The sequence below is a fragment of the Lagopus muta genome, chromosome 2, assembly GCF_023343835.1.
Source record: "Lagopus muta isolate bLagMut1 chromosome 2, bLagMut1 primary, whole genome shotgun sequence".
NCBI lineage: Eukaryota > Metazoa > Chordata > Aves > Galliformes > Phasianidae > Lagopus > Lagopus muta.
Window position 1 is genome coordinate 106,796,399 of NC_064434.1, and position 16,167 is coordinate 106,812,565.

Here is a 16,167-nt window from a genome sequence, read left to right on the forward strand (position 1 = left end):
ACGAGCACATGAGCTGCATTGACACCTTCTAGTACATAGAACTCAAAGTTCTCCACAAGGGTTCTTCTGAAAGGGAAAGGAACTTATATGTCACAGAAGTGTTCTGTATTACTTGCTCCTCATTAAATGTCAGACTTCTGGGGAAAACATTTAGTCTGTAATCAAATGTGCGTGTCCAGGTTGTACGTGCAAGCCTGCAGCAGCTCTCATTTTGCTAGCTAAGCCCTAACAGCAGGATAGCCCTGGTAGTGCACAGCTTGGTGTGCTGTGAGTGCTACTCTGCTTTGCAGGGCGGTTTTGTGCATTGCCCTTGGGCCCCCACTGCTGCAGCCAAGCTATTATTGGTGCCTGAGCTGGCTGGCGTAAGCCTACTTTGTGTCTGTCTGTGCAGCTTCAGGCATACCTTTGTCTGCAGTTGTAGACATTCTCTGTGATAGGGTTTCTGCCGTGTGGAGCCTGCAGGTCATGCAAGTAGGTCCCAAGATACTTATTCTATTTGTTAATGTACTGACTCAAACACAGTGGAAATATCTGCAGGGATGTTGTGGTACGCTGGCCCTGTGCCTCCACCAGTTCTTGCTAATGCTTCCTGTTCCTCCCCAACGCTGCAGGCCCAGCACCAGGACTCCTGCCAGGACTCCTCCTGGACACTGAAGATTGCTGTGATGCTGGCACGGAGTGCAGGAAGGCCATCTTCTCTTCACGCCATCAGCATTTCCACCGCTGACTTTGGTGGCGTGGGAAACAGAGCAACTGGTGAAGGCCAAGGCAAAGGCCTGTGTAAGTGCTATATGCTTGGGTAGTTTTACAGGGATTGATGTATTGGGCATATGGCAGAGCAGGCCCTAAGCACATTGGAGGCTTGAGGTAGAGAAAATGGTGATGATGGCATCTGGGTGAGGGGAGTAGCTGGTCAGCCATTCAGGCCCAGCACGTAGTCCAGGATCACAGAATTGCAGAATGGTCTGAGCTGCAAGGGACCCCAAAGGCCATGCATTCCAACCCCTGCAGTGCACAGGGACACCCACAGCTCCAGCAGTGCTCACAGCCCCGTCCAGCCTGACCTTGGCTGTGTGCAGGGATGGGGCACCTCCATCTCTCTGGGCAGCCTGTGCCACTGCCTCACTGCAGAAGATATAGTTTTGTGAAGAAATGTGTGCAGTGGAGAAGCCATTGTGCTGCTAAACAGGCTGTGCATGCAGTGAGGAAGTGATTTTTTTTCCTTTAGGTAAATTATTGCCCATCTTTGATTCTCCTTTCACAGTCTTGGCCAAGTCTGCCAAAGTCAGACAAAGCACAAGTCTAGATCTGTGCCTTTGAGCTTCATGATGGATATAAAACAGGGCACTTTGGGTGGAGGAAAGGTGTGCCTTGTGTGAGGAACATCTTCCTCCTCAGTCACACTGCGAACCTGTGTGACTGGAATCCAGGTAACACTTTTCTGACAACATACTGCTTTTCAGTGGTAGAGCTGGGAACATTTTGTCGCAGGGTTCATTTCTTCTTCTGTCTTTTTTGGTACCTGTCACCAACCTCAAGCAGAATTTTTCTAGTTTTAGTGTTGCCTTCCCAGTTATGGCTCTCTCAATACGTGATCTTGATCTGCAGGTTTTGTTTCCATTTGAGATACCTAACTGCAAACTCGGTTCCCACAAAGATACGACCGAAATGCTCTAAATCCTGAAGAGAGTAAGAATCCATGTGAAGCCCTTTCAGTTTGTTTCCAGCAGTGTGTTAGGTTATCTAAGGTGTAAGCTGCTTCAGGATAATCTCTCAGAGATTTTGGAATGTGTTTACTTTGACACACCCCCAGAGTGTCCTCCTCTCAGTGGAGGTGTTAATGTGTGTGTGACTGGTTTCTGTGGGGACAGAGTCTGACAGTGCTGTTGAGCATAGCAGCATAGTAGATTTGCAAAAGAAAAAAAGAAAAGATGTGATATTTCTCCATTTTCATGTGAAGTGGTGGGGTCACTGTCCCTGGAGGTGCTCAGGAACCATGGAGGTGTAGGACAGAGGTCAGTGGGCATGGTGGGGTAGGCTGGATGACCTTAAAGATGTTTTCCAGCCTTAATATTCCATGATTCATTTACAATAAATCCATAGCTCTATGGACAAAATGCACAAGAAGGAGAATCCCCAGGCTTCCAAATCAAGGCTAACTACAAAGTAATGGGCAGAAAGGGAGTGACTTGACTTAACATTGCTTTGCTGACCCTTTCTACTTCATTTAATAATGGTTTCTAACAGTGCCACTCTTTCTATTCCTTTCAGTTTGATTAAAGGAAGGAGGGAATGTGGCCACCAGTGAACGATTTGTGTGAATTCACTTGCTGGAATTAGGAGGTGCTGGCATTTTCACTTGTAAGTATTCCCACTTTGTCTCAGCTTCATAGGTTATGGCTGTCTAACTGTGCAAGCAGAATATTCATGCTGAAAATACTGACAAATAGTTGCAGGCATTTTTTAACGAGACTAACACTCTCTCTGTCAAACCCAGAGATGCTGATTTCAGCTATCACTGGTAATCCCATTTGGGGCTGCCACATTCTTTACAAAATGTGGGCACTTCTAAAGGGAGAAAGTGACTGTAAGTAACTGGGATGACTGGTTGGAGCCCACAGTATCCCTGCTATTCTGGTTTCTGCTTCTTCAGGCATTCATTCCTACCCGGTTATTTCCATGATAATCAATGGCCCACCCATTTTTGAGCTATGTGGGTTAAGACAGACAGAATCTTTAAATGCACTGAACATTCTCGCTCATTCCCATCTATTATGATCTTTTTTTTCCTGCCTACCTGTATTAGAGATATTAATAGTTGAGTGGAAGATGTATTTTTCTGACGTTTCTTAACATCCAAGGGGTCAAACAATTTTGTATTTGTATTTATTGTGTGTACATCATTGGGTTCTCTGAATTCCTGCTGCTGATGGCTGAAGTAAAAGCTACATTCATGCTGGATCAAAACTCAGCTGAGCGTTATCCTTCCAAGCCCGAAGCATTGTAGAGCACGTACACACAGGCACTTGCTAGTTTTCTGTCCATAGCCAAGTTATCCAGCTTTTTTCCAAGAGCAGAAGCCTTCCTGGGTTAATGGAAATTCTGATCTGTGAAATATTTTGAGATACAGTCCACGTAATTCAAAGAGTAGGATTTTTCATGTTCCTTGGGGCAGATTCAATGAGCATTTTGCTCAGGAGCAGCGCAGATCCTGTCTCAGTACCACTGGTGGGGGCATTCAGGAAGGTTTGGACAAGTTGTTTTCATTTTTTTTCTTTGTGTATCGAAATTCCTCAAGTGTCTGAAGTGATTGACTTGTCCTTTGTTACAGTGGTGGATGAGAAATACTTGTGGCGGAATTATTAAGGTTGTTAAATGAACAAAGGCTCATTTTACGCTTTTATTACCACTGCCAAACTGCTATGTTCTCACTGCATAGAAGCAGGTACCTCCTAGTATTTGCCTAGAAACCTTGATTGTGAGCTCTGATCCTCCAAGATGTTGCACAAGCAAAGAACACAAACATGGCTGATTTTCAACACTTGCACAAGTTGACTGAGCTGCTCTGTTCCCAGCACTAGGTACAGAACACCACAGTCAGCAGATGTGGGTGTGAGTCTGGTCAAAATTCGTGTAGGTTTGACAATGGTAGGATATTTTCAAGGCAATAGGGATTTTTTCCCAACTTGAAAGGACTTAAGAACATGAGAAGGTGTGAGGTTACGTACGGTTGGCAAGCTAATGGTAGGACCAAAATGAGATGGTGGGAGTCTGCATGAGAGCATCACATGAGGGGCAAATAAAGGGGGAAAGCCCAGCTGAGCAGGGTGTTCAAGGCAGCGAGCTGCATGACAAACGTGGCAGGCCTGCTTGATAGTAGGTTAGAGGCTCTCCCTTTTGTATGCTTTGAAGGAATGGCTGGCTGGAAAGACAGGCAAAGATTTTCACTGGGGTAAGATAACTCCCAAATGGAGAGGTAGATCCCAAATGGACAGGCTCTTTCTGAATACATGTGTTACGTGTTTTAGTTTTATGGGCTGAGTTCGCCTTGCAGTGAGTACAGAGGGAATGATGACAGTTACTGACTGGCTGGGGAACCGGGTGCAAGGAGGGGACCGGGGGAAGGCAGCCCTGGAAACGGAGGGAGAGAAAAACATCCCAAAGAGCAGGGCTGATAACGCTGTCATGATGGAAACGAAGCAGTATTCCAGAGACCAGGCCAGGAAGTGGATGTCACAAACCTTGGCTGAGCGTCGGAGCCAGATAAGGGAAAGCCGAGGGTGGGCTCGGGGACGGGGGGCTGCAGGCAGCACTGAGGGAGCCGGGAGGAAAGAGGGAAGGAGGAAAGGGCGGCGGGGGACGGGGGTGGGCCGAGGCCGCACGGAGAAGGGCAGAGGGGAAGCGCGGCACAGGACTGGAGATCCAGGGACCGGGCGCGGCTGTTTGCGTGGGAAGGCGGCGGGGCCGACGCAGGGGATGGATCCGCAGCGGAGGAAGCGAGAGCCGGGCCAGGCTTCCCACGGGGAATGACAGAGCAGGGGGAGCGCGGCGCCGGAGGAAGCGGATGCCAGGGGAGAGCCAACATCGTCTCCGCGATAGGACAGAGCGGCGAGGGGGAGGAGGAGGAGCGTGAAGCCCGGGGCGAGGGAGCCTCCAGATAACCGTAAGGAGAACGGCGAGGGCCGGGGCCGCGTCGGGGCCACCTGCCGGCTCCGCAGCGCTGCCGCTCGGCGCCTCCGCAGGGCCGGGACCGCGCCTCGGCGCCGCCCCACCGCCCGACCGCCCCTCGGCCCCGCCCTTCGGCCCCGCCCCTCGCCCCTCGCCGCCGCCGCGGCCGTGCGGGCGGAGCGCAGCGCAGCGCAGCGCGGGGGCTGCGGGCTCCGCCGGTCACTCCGCGCCGCAGCCGAGCAGGGAGAGCCGCCGCGCGGGCAGCACAGAGGTAGGGCCGGCCGGGCTCGCGCGTCGGCGCGGACGTCCCTCCGCCGCGGCGGTCCTCTGGCGGCTCCGCCGCAGCCTCTCTCTCCTCCCCGCCGCAGAGACGAGCGGCCCGGGCCCCGCGCCCGGCAGCTGTCAGCGCGGAGCCGCCCCGCCCCGCCGCGGCCTCGCCTCGCCCCGGGGCCGCCGCCCCGCCGAAGGACCGCCGCCGCCGCGCGTCTTATTTTGGTCCGTCCCGAGCCGCGGTGCGGTTCGCGCCCGGGAAGGCGCTGCGGCACGGGCGGGGCGCGGGGCGCGGGCGGGGCCGGGCGGGCGCTGCGGGCTTTGTGCTGCCGGGCCGTACCTGCGGGCATCGGGCCGTACCTGCGAATACCGGGCCGGGCGGCCTCGCATCGTCGTGTGCGAGACGGCCCGGCGCTGCGGCGGAGGGAGGACGGCTGCGGGGGGAAACATGGCAGGCTGCGCCGGGCGCCGTAGGGTCGCGCTCGCTCGGCGCCGTCCTTAGGTAGAAAGCCTCCGCGTTCAGTGTTTGAAGCGAGACGAGCCCGAGGCGGAACGACCGTCCTTTATCCGGCTGTGCAGCGTTCGGAAATGAGTCGGGAGCTCTGTTCGCCGGTGTCGGGAATAAAACAAATCCCGTCGCCGGTTCGGCCCCGGGTGTGCATTGTCCTCAATGACGGCCGCGGAACAAAGATTCGAGCCGGGGCGATGCCGGCATCGCGTTGTAAGCTGCGCGGGCCATTGCGGAGCCTCGGCTGGAGGGTGCCCGGAGGCTGGTGGGGGGGATGGGGAGAGGGGTGAAGGTGGGGGCTCGCGGCTGCGTAACGAGGCAGAGCCGGCGCGGAGCGGGGGGGGGGGCGCGTTTCGTTATCGCATCCCGGAGCGTCAGCTCGGAGCTGAAAAGGAGGTCGGCTCGGAGGAGAGGAGATCGCTTGGCGTTTTCCTGTAATGCAGGTTAAGTGCGGTAAAGGACGCTTGCTCGGCAAAGCAGGACGCGGCGTTTGGGGATGAAATAGGAGCTTGCAGCTGTTTCGATGGCCAAAAAAAAAAAAAAAAAGCATTACGAATGCCGTTTCATCCCCATTGTGGCGTGAATCCTGCGGCTGCGGGGTGGCCGTGAGCTGCTGAGCACCGCCTGCACACAGAGGTGGAACGGAGGGGGCAAAGCGCTGATGCTGCGTAGATTGAGACCCCGGTGCTGCTCCGGGCTGCTTTCAGCCGGCATACCGATCTGCTGTGTGAAAGATGCTCTGTTTTCCTTTCAACGCATAGGAATTTTCATCAGTTAAACCTCCTTTATTGGAGAGATTTATTTTTAACGTGGGTCAGTTGCAGGATTTAATATTTGCAGTTGGATTACAGCTTGTATTCCATTTGTGAGGAGGACATATTTGGGGAGTATTTTGTGGAACGCGGCTGAGGTCTGTTTACGCAGATGCTGAGGGCTCACTGCAAAGGGTATGCAGACTGCTGATCGCTATAGGTGCCTAAATTCCTTAGTCATCCAATCTGGGCACAAGTGGAAATCCAGCCCAATAGCTGATCGCTGCTGCCCTTCCCCATGAGTCAGCTCCAAAATGCAGCCCAGACTGCTGCCTGGCTGCAGGCCTCCCTCTCTCCTGCTCGCTGTTCCGTGGTTCTGGGAAAACCACTGCAGTCAGCCGTGCTCGGGCTGTGGGAGGTGGATGGGCTCAGCAGGGCGAGGAGCCGTTGGCAGCACTGGGGGCTGTTTTGGCTTGCAGTTAAATGAGGGGTTGGGAAGCAGAGCGCTGCAGGTTGTTTTCCATGCTGTGTGATGCACACCGTGCATGGACACTTGGCCTGAGAGCAGGCTGCCTCTCAGTGATCCACGCTGCACAGGGCTGTGTGGGGCTGCTCTGAAGCACAGGCTGGTGTGTTCGCTCTCCACCGATGGAGCTGCAGACCGTGCCATTGCAGTCAGCCCTTCCCTCTGCGTGAGCTCGTGGCAGTGTGCCCGAGTCAAACTGGAGGGACTCTAGCCTGCAGTTCTTCAGTATGAAAATCTGCTTGTCTTCTCTGGCTTTCTGCTGTGTTTACAACTTAGAAATCACCTTGTGTCTGGTGGTTATCACCAAGGAGCTCTTGCATGGCAAGGCAAGCGCTGGAGTGAAATGTGTGCGCTGTCAAATGGCACCGAGCTGCAGAGGCTGTTCTGCAAGGAGTCCGCATTGAGGACTGCTGTTCCCCAGCGCTGTGCTTTTCCACATGCGGTTTCCATTGCCAGATCTTGATTATTACTTCTAAAATGACCTGTAGCTAATCGTTTTTCTGATGAACAAGGGTACAGTGCTGCCGCAGCCAAAGTTGGACCTTCAAGGCTTTGCCTTCCTCCAGTGAAAAGAAGGTTATGGAGATTCTGCATGTAAGGGTTTTGGTTTTTATGCTCATCTTAGTAGGTCTCGTCTTATTTAATGGAGTGATGCAATTAATTCTATCTATTTGAGCAGTCCTCTTTTTCCCCCCTGATTTGTCCAGTGTTATTTCTTTTTCATCTATTGGCTCATTCCACATCCAATTGGTACTGTCCATTTCTCATTAAAAAGCGTGACTTTCCATGGGGAAAACTTTCCTATGTGTTGTTGCTTGGTGGTTGAGTTCAGACCAATCTTATAGCTGGTAAAGATGGCAAGGGAGGATGCTCTTGCAGCTGAAGCCATTATTTCTACTATTCACAGAATCACAGAATGGCCTGGGTTGCAAAGGAGCACAGTGCTCATCCAGTTCCAACCCCCTGCTGTGTGCAGATCGCCAACCAGCAGCCCAGGCTGCCCAGAGCCACATCCAGCCTGGCCTTGAATGCCTGCAGGGATGGGGCACCCACAGCCTCCTTGGGCAACCTGTTCCAGTGCCTCACCACCCTCTGGGGGAAAAACTTCCTCCTAATATCCAACCTAAACCTCCCCGTCTCAGTTTAAGACCATTCCCCTTGTCCTATCACTGTCTACCCTCACAAACAGCCATTCACTTCTTTTCTACTTATTCACTATATAGGAGAAGGTATACAGCCATCTGATCTAGGTGATCCTAGTGGTCTTTTCCAACATTAATGCATCTGTGTTTCTGTAATTGTTCTCAGGGATGGGAATGTCTTTGTATGGCCAAGGACACGTTAAGGTTGAGGAGTGTCTTGAGCTCTTCTTTCTCTGCACCATTAATATTTTTTGTGCCTCCTCTGAACAAATTTTTTGGTGCTAAGTGTGAACTCCTGTGGATGTTCCCTCTTTCTCTTCTCATTGCACAAATGCAACTATTTCCACTACTGCCAGAGAAATGCATGGTGCTGCTGTGTGCTCATCTTCATTTCACCATCTCCTGAAGGCACCGAGCACTGGGGCTACAAGATGAGGCAGTGTGTTGGTTTGATTTATCCTCCGTGAAGGGGAGAGCAAGGAGTGAACAAAAGAGGCATGAAAGCCTCGTGCCAACAGATGCTAACACACACATGTTCGTGCTGCGAATAGTCGAGCTGGCCATACCACTCGTGCCATTGGAACGGGAGAGGTGTGCCATTAATACACAGGCATCTAAAAATACACTGCTGTGAATCTGTTCACAGGTAAATGTTCCAAATTAAGTAGCTTTTCTGTTTGCTGGAGTGCAGATCGTGTACTGTTGTTTTTTGGGAATAAGAGGCTGCATCATGAAGCTGCACCTGCTGGGCACTTGACCTGTTGTCTGTGGAACACAGACAAGGAATTGTCTGACATCTCAGCTTAGTTTTATTGTAGTTTTATTATTGGAATAGCCACCAGGCTCTATCATTTTGTTATTTCCAAATCACTATTGTTGTGAGAGAGAGGAGCGATCCCTGGCACAGCTTTAGTGAAGGATGGGCAGCACTGGTCCCCTGTGCCAATGGGGCTGTGGCAGGCTGCGTGCGATCTGTCAGAGATGGGTGGTTGTGTGCATAGTTAAAAAGAGCCCATTTGGCTGCCATTAACTGCTGGGAGGTGTGACTGGGGTGAGGAGATGCAGCCTAGAGCAAACAAAGCATGTTTTTTTCACAGAATCACAGAATGGCTTGGGTTGCAAAGGAGCACAGTGCTCATCCAGTTCCAACCCCCTGCTGTGTGCAGGTCACCAACCAGCAGCCCAGGCTGCCCAGAGCCACATCCAGCCTGGCCTTGGATGCCTGCAGGGATGGGGCATCCACAGCTTCCTTGGGCAACCTGTTCCAGTGCCTCACCACCCTCTGGGGGAAAAACATCCTCCTAATATCCAACCTAACCCTTTTTTGTACTGCTTCATGACCGGATAGCACTGATGTTAAATGTGAAGTAGCCAACTTGAGGAGTGCAGTGTTCGTGAGTGGTTGTGGTCCCTCCCAGCCTTCATCCCTTTGGATTACAGACACTCAAATTCTTTTTTTTTTTTTTTTTTTTTAAGCTGGTTTCTCCTTGCTGGGGGCCGGGCAGCCAGCTGGGTGTGCTCTGCTATAAGGTTACACTGACTGTTGAACCTGAGCTCCAGCAGCAGCCTCTCCTGGGCCAAGCCAATAGGCATCTCTGGGAGGGCCCTCATCTCCCCTGCAGGTCTTGGCTCCCAGCAGCATTACAGCCCTACATACGCCCTCAAGGTCTTCTGCAGGGTGTTGTGAGACTCTCAACTGCCCAGCAGTCATTCAGATCTGCTTGGATATTCGGTTCCTGTGAGTTACGCTATCTGGAATTAATTCTATCTTGCTGTTGGTTGATTTATTATGGAGTGGCACAGAGTGTCTGCTTTTGGTTCCTACTTTGGCATGATGAAAGAGGGCCTTGTGCTGAGAAGAGCGAAAAGCTGTCTGGGTGTTTTGTTTCGGAGGGCACTGCTTGTGCTGGCTGGGCAGCTCTGCAGCCCGGTTTGCAGTGGTGATAATTTGTGGTTACTGCAGTAAGCAATGCAGAGCAAATCGTACTGTTCTGTGCAATGTGACCAAATGCTTATTTTTTCTGCTCATTCTGTGGATCTCATTTAGCGCCCAGATGCCACAAACGCTCCTGCTAATTAAAGCAAGTGGCTCCTCTTCTTTTTGCCTTCAAAGGGGAAAGGGTGCTGCCTGCTGGATTTATGTTGACTTGATGTAGTTGAGTTTATTGTAACACCTCCAGGTTTTCATTTGGGCATCTGAGTTGGAAAGCATTGGCTTTTGTCTGTAGGTAAACTAACCATGAGATTTCCTTCCCAAGGGCTCTCACTGACTGCTCTCTTGGTGATATAGCTGAGGGTTTCAGGGTGATTTCCAGCCAGTCTCTGTGGATGGAATGCTTTGTGCTGATGGGCAGCTCATGGCTCCGGTATGCTACCAGCAAATCCATTTGTAGCACTGCTGGAATGCAGCATGAAGCTGATTATCTTAGTCTGGAGAAAGCACGTTTTGCCTCTTGCTACCAAATGAGCGGTCTTTTGGTGTGCTTCTTTGAGCCTGGATCTGCCTATGGCAGTCAGCGGGCACTCCGATATGGGAATTTTTTTAATGCTACATTTAGAGTACTGCGTTTTTATTGCAATTTGAAATGCTGTTAGGAGGCCAGATCCTAAATGTGAAAGAAACCTCTGGTTGATGTTGGTGGAGCTGTGGTGGTTTGTAGCAAAGATCTCGTCTTTGTGAGTTCTGATAGAGCAAAGGCTGGCGCCTCTTGCGTTTTACTCTTCCATGTTTCTGGCATCAGAGAAGATTTTTCTGATTGTTTTTCTCATCTGAAGGCTGATTGTACTGAGCGACCTCTCCCTAGTAAAGGGTGGGCCAGTTTATGTGGGAAAGTCTTAGTCAATGTGTCTGAGAGATTAGTAGGACTGTGCCGCAACGAGCGCTGTGCATTACGCACCGGAATGTGCTGGGCATCTGCCAGAGATTGGAAGCAGGGCTATGCGACAAGCACGGATGCTGTCACACTCTCCCTAAAATAGTACTGTGGATAACAGGAGATGTGGAAAGTTATCACTTACCTCATTTTAGCACAAATGCTTTCCTAAAAATTGATTACAGACTGAGGGTTCAGGAGGATCCTTTTGGTTATGTATTCTGTTTGCATCTCAAGAACGTTGTGGTCCCTCTCAAGCCTTTAACCAAGGGCAGGGCAGGAATGCAGGTAAGAAGAAAAAAGCTAGAAGAAAAAAAAAAAGAAGAAAAAGCTGGAAGAAAAAAAGCTACAGAAATGTAGCACAAGCCCTGCAGCTCAGCTTGGGGAAGCTGTTCATGCGCTATTCGCTGTTCTGACTGGGAAATGAGGTGGGTTTTTGTCCTTGTGTAGGTTAGGAGCAGCATCCTCCCATTCATCTTGTCACGGCGGTGAGATGAGCTCAGAGCCTCAGACACGCCTCGGCTGCTTGGTGGGTGTGGGATTTTGGAGCATGGTGATGGATGCAAGCAATTGGAATTTGGATATTAAAACATGCAGTGGTTTACCACTGCAGGCTGCACGTGGTTTTGTTTAAGGGTAAAAATAAGCACGTTTGACTTTCAGTCTTTTGTCAACTTAAGAATCTGATCATGTGGCTTTAGCCATTGGCGTAAGCCATTTAAACTTAAAACCTGTGGTGCCTGAATTAGTTTCTTATGGGGAGGAGATGAGTGGGTTAGCTTCTAGATGGGATGGCACAGGGAAGCGCAGGGGCCTAAGGTTTGCAGCAGGGCTGTAACGTCCTGAGTCAGCTGGTGGCTGTGCTCAGCACTGCTGGGCACCTGCTGTAGAAAAGGAGGGCCTGAAATAGCTGTTCTCTGGGTGCTTGCTGCTGTGGCTGCAGAGACTTGACAAGGAGCTTGGTAAGAGAAAAGCAGAAATGTTGTGGAGTAATGAGGTCCAGAACAAAAAGTTCGGACTACCTCAAGCCGTGACCTTTCAGCATGTGTGGATTTCAAGCCTATGATGTGCATTGTGCTTTTAAAAAGGCCAGTGGATTACCTCATTTGTGGAAAAATACCTGCCAGCTTCTGATCTGCGCTAGGAGCCTGGCATCTGTTCAGCTCTCAAAGACTGCGAGATGCGATTCTGCCATCACGTCTGGACCACAGCTGAAATCCCTGGCCCCAACTATTAGGTCTATGTGGCCCATGCTCAGAGGAAGCAGGTCTATGTGCTCCCCCCTGAGCTTCGGTGCTGGGGGAAGGCTCCCTTAGCCCTGAGTGCACTGCTGCCTGGGGAAGGAGGGCTGCCCTGCAGGCCCTGGATGAAGCAGGGTGCGATGGTTGTTCTCCAGGATTGGTCTGTAGAGAGGACGTGGCATAGCAGATACACCACGGGGGGATTCCCTGACCCCAGCTGGCCTGCTAAGCCAGCTTTGCAGCTTTGCATTGCTGGAGTGTGTCAAGTAGCTTTGTTGCTGGTCAGGATGTGGCTCCAAGGAAGGTGTGCTTGCATAAAACACAAGTAAAAAAGGCAAATAAAGTTAAATAATAATAATAAAATACAGTCCATTTGGCACGTCACTGAGATTCATGTTTTTCAGTCTTGTATGACTTCTTGTGTTATTTCCATGTATTTGCAAGCGTAAAAAGTTACAGAGATCGCATGATTTAAGTAAGAGATGTGAAAAATGTGTAGTAATGCTTTAATCTGCCATGGGGACCTGAAAGATGCAAGTTATCTTTAGAGATCTGTTCCCATCATAAGCGAGACAAACAAGAATATAATGACTTCAAGGTGGATTAAATGTTTCTGACGAAGATTTAAATATATATGACCCAGGCAAGTGGTGAAATAACTGTTGTGCAGTACTGACTATCAGCCAGATCGCTAATGAATTCACAACCACGTTCTTCATTTTGTGTGGCAATGACAGAAGGACCCTTATATTCTTTTTGTAATGCTACCAGATTTTCTTTCTCTGAGATGCTCAAAGGTGAAGAGATCTGAATCCTCCGCTGTGCCAACTTGCAGAGCTCCATCCAAGTACATGAAGCTGTGCTGATTGACACTGTCGTGGTCTGTAGATCAAGGTTTTACATCATCTTTATATAAAAAATATGCAGAGGAACACGTCTGAGGTGAGATGTTGCTCATTTCCACTTCTGAACCGTATTACAAATGTAAAGATTGCCAGAGATGCAAAAAGGATCTAGAGATGCTTGTTGAGGTGCTCTTTGGAATAGGCTGAGGCAAAGAAGAAGTTCTGTTGCCTTAACTGGGGTCGTCTTCTACACGAATGGAAGGGATGCCATGAAGTCCTAACGATCTGCTTGGCAGGTGAGGGCCACATGGGCATACCAGTGATAGGTGGAGCCGGGGCTGGCGGGGCCATGCCAGCCATTTTAGAGATGTTTCTACAGCTGTTGCCCACCAGCAGGAAACAATGCCGGTCGCTTGGAACCGCGTTGGCTCAGCGAGCTCGGGGGGGTTCAGAGAGTCACAAGGTTCCTCGCATTCCTGGCAGAGGGCACAGGACCTATGTGTCACCTTAGGGGCAGTTTGCAGGGCAGCGTGTCCGTGTTGTTGCAGCGTGCTTTTCACTGAAGAACAGCTGCTTTCATTTTTAACTTCTGCTTGTCATCAGCTGCTGAAGAGCCATGGAAGAGTTTTGGGCTTGAAATTAGGTCTTGAGACTATTAAATCAGTTCCTGTAGCAGTCCTACCTTTAAGGTTTTATGCATATTTGATATAAGCACATCTCTTTTCTGCTATTTAATAGCTTGGCTATCACTTTTTGCTCCAAAGAGAGCTGGGAGGACGCACAAATATGTAAAACGAGAACAGAAATAATGTTGTATTTTTAATGCTCTATTCTGTGTATTGATCAAAACGTTGCCCTTTATAAAAGACAGAAATGCTTGATGGTAAACGAGTGTTGAAAAATGGTCACTATGCAGGCGGCATGACTGTTTTATCAGAGGGGAATTTCCAAATTGCATTCCAAGCATGTTATTAAAGGATTAGATAGATGGGCGATTCACCTTGAGCTAACTGTCCTGAAACTGTGATTATGCTCATAATTTGTATAAACAGCCATTATGCAACTATTACTGTAATAACAAACCATATTTTGAATTTCCTTTGTGCTTCACAGTGGCTTACATTCTGGTCAGAAGTACTAGCAGTATGAATTTGAGAGCTCTTGAGGGAATGTGTGTGTTGGTTCTAAATGTGGTGAGGCCCTGGCAGTGCTGCCCAGAGCTGTGGTGCCCCATCCCTGGAGGTGCCCAAGGCCAGCTTGGATGGGCCCTGGGGCAGCCTGAGCTGGTGGGAGGCAGCCAGCCCATGGCAGGGGTTGGAGCTGGGTGATCTTTAAGGTGCCTTCCATTCTGTGACTCCAAATTGCAGTTCTTGACATGTCCGTGTGAGGCTCATATCTGTGCACATGGCTTGGCAGAGGAGCTCGGGGCCTGGCAAGGAGCGTGGTGCAAGGCACACTCCCTCCCTGTGTGAGACCACGATCACAGAGCTCTTGGCCATGCCAGAGGTAGACCTGCACGTTTAACACGGCTGTGTTTGTGCTGTGTGGTGTCCCAGGAGGTCCCTGCCTTCCTAATTTGGGTGGGCAGTGCTCTCAGCAATGAGCTGTTACTGGGGCATTGCTGTGGGCTGAACCTGGGCTCTTTTCAGCTCTTTGTGCACCAGTGCTGCAAAAAGCTCTGGGTTTTGTTACTGTTGGGTCGGATTATTTTTCTTTTTTAATAGGAAGCACAGTCCTAGTGAGTGTTCCTAAATAATTACTCGTGCAAAACTTCTTTGTTTTGATCCGGTATTCTAAATTGCAATCTTTTTTTCTCAAAGCAGAAAGTACTTTGAGTCACCTATGTAGTGGAAAAATACTCAACTGTAGTGAAATAATAGCACTCTTTTTTCTCTGGATTGACCTTAGTGTGTAATAGTAGATGGGAGTGTTTTGCATGTTGTTTCCTCCCTCGATTATGTTGATAAAATTACAAAAAGCTTCCCATTTTTGTTATTAGGAACAATAATTCTTGTTCCTTTGGAAAATCTTTCCATCCTGTTTTTGACATTCATTGACTGCAGCCTGGAAAATGCTGGTATTTTTCGGAGCACTGAAGTCATTTTCTGCATTCAAGCTGAAGGGCACTGCAGCCCAGAAATGCCTTTGGAAGCGCTGGGTGTGTGTTGAAACACACGTGGGGTGGGGAGGCTCCAGTGCTTCAGATGGAGTCCCAGTCACTTATTCTGATATTTTGGCCACGTAAATGTGGGGTCACAGCAGAACAAAGTATCTGAACCCCCTCTTGGCAGGATTCTGACCTGACAAAATCTACTGTTTATCTTCACAGCTGCAAAACGCTCTGCTTTCAGGTGGAAACCTAGCATCCAGACTTGTTACATCCTTTTTCATGCTAACATACTGCAGTAATAGCATTAGCAGTCTGTTCCTGGTGCTGCAGTGCTGATATTGTATCAGATGCAGCACACTCAATCGTTCTGCTGGAGTTTGTGCTCATGGAAGGACTGATGAGCCAGTTTCCAGAAGTGACATGCTAAAGGAGGTGATGTTTCAGGTCTGATTCTAAAGGTCTTTTCTATCTTCAATTGGTTCAATGTTGTCTCTGTTGTGGGTGACTGGCACTTGTTGCTCGTGGGCCTGGGTCTCTTTGGCAATGAAAAATTCTCCTTGAGCTGTTGTACTGAGACATCTCATTCTATGGCCTGAACACAGGGTTCAGATGCTGATGGTCTGAGAGCCACACAGAGCATCCTTAATGGGAGTTCCAGGAGATAGAGAGGCAGTGGTTTGAATGCTCAATAGCATAATTAGTATTAGCATTGTGTTTGGCAGCGTGTCGTTTAAAGCTGTGACTTTGGTGGGGGAATGGGGTGGGATGTACAACTTCTACCTGAGTTACTGGCTGAAGAGGAAGGCTGCAGGCTGGCTGTGCAAAACTGACTGTGTCATGGTCTTCTCTGTGATTGCCTCCCACTGTATTGCAGTCCCACGACTTCAGGTCATCCTGAAGTCAGTGCATTGCTTAAAATAGGCAATTCCTTCCATGATTGCTATTCCAATTCCAGTACTTAAATATTAACCCTTCTCTACAACACTTGAAGTAGCTGTGAATAGAAACGTTCTTGAATTATCCTTACCAGGAAGCTACGTACTCAGGGTGCCAAATGTTCGCTCCCAAGGCTGGAGCTGTGCTGGAGTCAAACCCCCATTTCTTCAAGTCTCATCTGCTGCAATTGCTGAACAGGCAGCAAAGATGAGTGGGAGAAGGAAAGAAGCAGAAAATGGATGAAAAGACAGTGAAGAGTATCTAAAATGAAACGAGGCTGGGGGAAACGGACCAGA

At 49.7% G+C, this 16,167-nt stretch overlaps 1 protein-coding gene across 2 annotated transcripts in view; it reads left to right on the forward strand.

Moving 5' to 3' along the window:
* Window positions 1-4,541: 4,541 nt before the first annotated feature.
* Window positions 4,542-16,167, forward strand: part of SPTBN1 (spectrin beta, non-erythrocytic 1) — a 122,479-nt gene continuing 110,853 nt past the window's right edge. The window contains exon 1 of one of the 2 annotated variants that reach the window (XM_048935189.1): window positions 4,542-4,663. The gene's annotated coding sequence lies outside the window, so the exon portion shown is untranslated. Of the gene's footprint in view, window positions 4,664-4,823; window positions 4,940-16,167 lie in introns of those variants that run through there. The other variant, XM_048935188.1, reaches the window with a different exon arrangement.